Below are 4163 nucleotides of genomic sequence, written 5' to 3' on the forward strand. Positions count from 1 at the left end.
AGACTTAGTAAATCAAATTCCTGTTGAATGAGCATACAGTAACTAGAGGCAAGAACAATGCAGACTGAGGTTCCTCATTGCTTCTATTGAAATCATCTCTGTAATTTCACGCATGGTTCCAGGAACACGTAATTCCCAACACAAGTTATTCAGTGTGAAGTAGAACTACACACCGTCTCTCTTTTGCCTGTGGCAAGTACAGTTCCATAATTGATGAGGACTGCTGTCAATTTAGGTATCTGCTAAGGTTTGAATATTTTTGTCCCACTTCCACCACACTCCCAGTTAATATGTTGAAATCTTAATGCCTGCTGTGATGGTTTTAAGAGGTGGGGCCTTGGGAGTTGCTTAAATGATGAGGGTAGAACTCTCATGAATAAGATTAGTGCTTTTATAGAAAGAAACCCCACAGAGCTTTCATCCTGTGAGGTCACAGCAAGATGACAGTCTGTGGGCCTCCCTGGTGATGCTGGCACAAGGGGTTAAGACCCAGAACTATGAAGCTATCCTCAGCCACTGAAGCATGAGTTCAATCCCCAGCTAGGGAGGTGACCCACATGGCACAGCAGACCTCTCCTGTCTCACCCGCTGCTCCCCTCAGTGTATTTCAGTCAATGCTCCTGTTCTGATTCCCAGTCTCTGGGAACCCCCCCCCATCTCTGGCCTGTACCCCAGCTCTTGTATGCATAAATAAACAAATCTTTAAAAAAAAAAAAATGACAGTCTGCAACTTGAGAGAAGGCCTTCACCAGGACCTAAGCATGGTGGCACCTTATCATGGACTTCCAGCCTCTAGAACTGTGAAAAATAAATCTTTTCACTTTTAAGTGACCTAGTATATGGTATTTTGTTAGAGCAACCAGAACAAATGAAACAGTATTATTTTTCAATTCTTAGAAAAATGCTAGAAAGAATCCCTGGGGTAAATAAAATTTGGCTCCTAGTTATAGCTTCTTTAAAATACATCCTGTTCACACCAATCAGAAAGAAAGGTTTCATGTTTGCTGAGTGCTTACAGGTTTCATTTATTCCTAGTGTTTTTTCTATTCCAGGAAACCTAAAGTCTAAAATATTTTCATTTTGAAATTCATAGATATTTCCCAACCTACTTTAAAAATCCACATTGATAGATAGATAGATAGATAGATAGATAGATAGATAGATAGATAGATAGATAGATAGATAAGTTGTAAAGGGGGAAAGATGGATTCAATATATATCAACATGCAAGTCTTTGAAATATAAATACTCTCAAAAAGAAGGAATATTATTCAAGATAACTGGTAGTTTTGGAATAAAATAGGTGAAATGCAAAAATTAATTTACATAGACCAATAAAATCATTCAAAATAAGCTCTTATTAGTAAGTTTTGTCAGCATACATGACTACATGACTATTTCAACTGGTTTGCTAATCACTTAGAAGTGATTTTCATAGTATTGTCTACCAATACTTTTAAAAGAAATTATGTCCTGAAGGACCAATACAGTATAAGGAAAAGATTACTACTCAGTAAATGGATTGTTTTCTTTTTTTTATTTTTCTTTTTATTTATTTATGCATATAAGAACTGGTATGTAGACCAGAGGTGCAGGGGGTGAGAGGATTCACCAGAGACAGAGTGGGGAGCCAAACAGGCAGATTTACTGAAATACGCTGCTGAGGAGAGCATCAGGTGAGATGGGAGAGGTCTGCTGTGCCATGTGGGTTAGCTCCCTGGCCAGGGATCCAAGTCATGCTGCAGTGGCTGGCGATATCTTGATAGCACTGAGACTTTAACCCCTGGGCCACTGTGGAGACCCCTGAGTGGATTATTTTCTATATTGCTATATTTATTTTCTTTTTTGGAAAGGACATTAATCTTGATTTTAAAAAATTGAGTGGCCCTGAAAACTTTGTCATTAATTTATTTATAAACATTTATAAAGAGCCTATCTGCTAAAAGTGTACCAAGAATTACGCATTTAGAAGCAAACAGCCCCCCTGCCCCGAGGCAGCTCAGAATTAGTGTATACAAATTACAATACGGAGAGATAAGCACTATCCTGTAGAAGTATGTATGCAGGAGATATCCAGGTTGTATAGAAGAGACCCTATTCCAGAGAGAACAAATTTATTTTTTTTAATATTTATTTATTCATGCATATAAGAGGTGGGGTGCAGGCCAGAGATGTGGAGGGTGAGAGGATTCACTAGAAACAGAGTGGGGAGCAGAACAGGTAGATCTACTGAAATACTCTGCTGAGGGGAGCAGCAGGCAAGACAGGAGAAGTCTGCTGCACCATGTGGGTTACCTCCTTGGCCAGGGATTGAATTTGTGTTGCAGTGGCTGTGGATAGCTTCATAGTGCGGGGTCCTAACCCCTTGAGCCACCAGGGAGGCCCCCAGAGAGAACAGATTTAGTTGAGGAGACACAACTCTTGAAGAACAAGCATGAGTTGGCCAGATAATGCAGGTGGGGTGGAGGAATTCCTTGTAGGCATGGATAACTCCATACCACTGCACATGCAGGCAAGCACTTCCTGTAGTGTAAGGAGATTCATATGGCCACAGCAGGATATGTGCACATATGGGGCAGTGGAGGAAGATGAAGCCAGAAAGGCTCTGATGATGGTCACAAAACAGTAAGTGGTTAAGAAATTGTTGCTGGTGCAACAAAACTCTTCAGCGATTCAACAAAGCATTCAGTGACCAAAAAAAGTAATAATAAATAATAATCCCAAATCTCAATTTCCTGTCCTGGCCATTGTTCTTTCTCTGGTCCTGAATAGGTATCCCTATCATGGAAGTGCTATAAATGATACATATGAGCAATTTATATATTCATATATGTGCCTCTAACTCCTTAAGTGGCAGGTAGATTGGTAGTACTAAATATCCTTATTTTATACATTAAAAAAAACACAAAAGAACTGGTCATTTATATCAATCACTGAGTTATCATGACCTAGGCCCCGAATCCAGGGCTCTTTGGTTTGCAGTTCACCTGTCTCTGCACCTAACTAGATATTATAGAAATTATATGAAGAAAGAATCACTTAAAATTACTCAGTTTGATAAAGGACTACGATGACTTTCTGGTACTTTTGCTAGTTAAATTTTAAATATAGCAAGAAAAGACTTGTTGCCTCTGATAAAATATTCTCTCTTCAAAACAAATTAACTTTTGCTGTTCAAATAAAAATGTACTGCTCCTTTGATCCCACAATGCCATTTCAAAGAATTTTATCTTTACAGATATACTTAGAAAAGTATGTAAATATGTACAGGAATGTTATCTGCAGTAGGAAAAAAATTTAGAGAAATCCCTAAATATCTTGTCAAAGCAAAAGCAAAATGGCATAGTGGTTAAAATTGCCTGGATTCAAATCCCGTTTTCACTATTTGCTAGTTGTGTGATCATGGACAAATTCGTTTACTCATCTGTAGTAGAGCTACTAACTGTTTACTTCATTGGGCTATAATAATATTCAGAACTGTGCCTAATCGATATTATATACAGACTACATTTTGGTTATCTTTATTAACATCAAATTGGAATAAATTCTGGTAAAGGCCAAACAATACTATGTAATTTTTTTTTTTTAAGATTTTTTTATTTATGCATACAAGAACTTCGGTATAGGCCAGAGGTGTGTGGGGTGTGTGAGAGGATTCACCAGAGACAGAGTGGGGAACAGAACAGGAGGATCAACTGAAATAACTGCTGAGGGGAGACAGGAGAGGTCTGCTGCGCCGTGTGGGTAGCTCCCTGGCTGGGGATCGAACTCATGCTGCAGTGGCTGCGGATGGCTTCATAGAGCTGAAACTTAATCCCTTGCACCACCAGGGAGACCCAATACTAGGTAATTATTTTACAAGAAGAGCTCTGTGTGTTCTATGTAACCAGAAGGCAGTCCTTGCCAAATCAGTTTGTCTCACTCCCTCCAATGTCCAAGAAAGAATTTAACTAGAGGTGCTAAGCTGATATATACATATTGAAGAACAACAAGCAAAAATTTTGAGTGCTGGTGAAAAAAGCATTTCGGGGGCCTCCCTGATAGCGCAAGGGCTTAAGCACCCCACTATGAAGCAATCTGCAGCCTCTGCAGCATAAGTTTGATCCCCCGCCGGCCAGGGAGAAACCCACATGGCGAAGCAGACCTCTCCTGTCTCGTTGCTG

The sequence above is a fragment of the Talpa europaea genome (assembly GCF_964194135.1).
Source record: "Talpa europaea genome assembly, chromosome: 1".
NCBI lineage: Eukaryota > Metazoa > Chordata > Mammalia > Eulipotyphla > Talpidae > Talpa > Talpa europaea.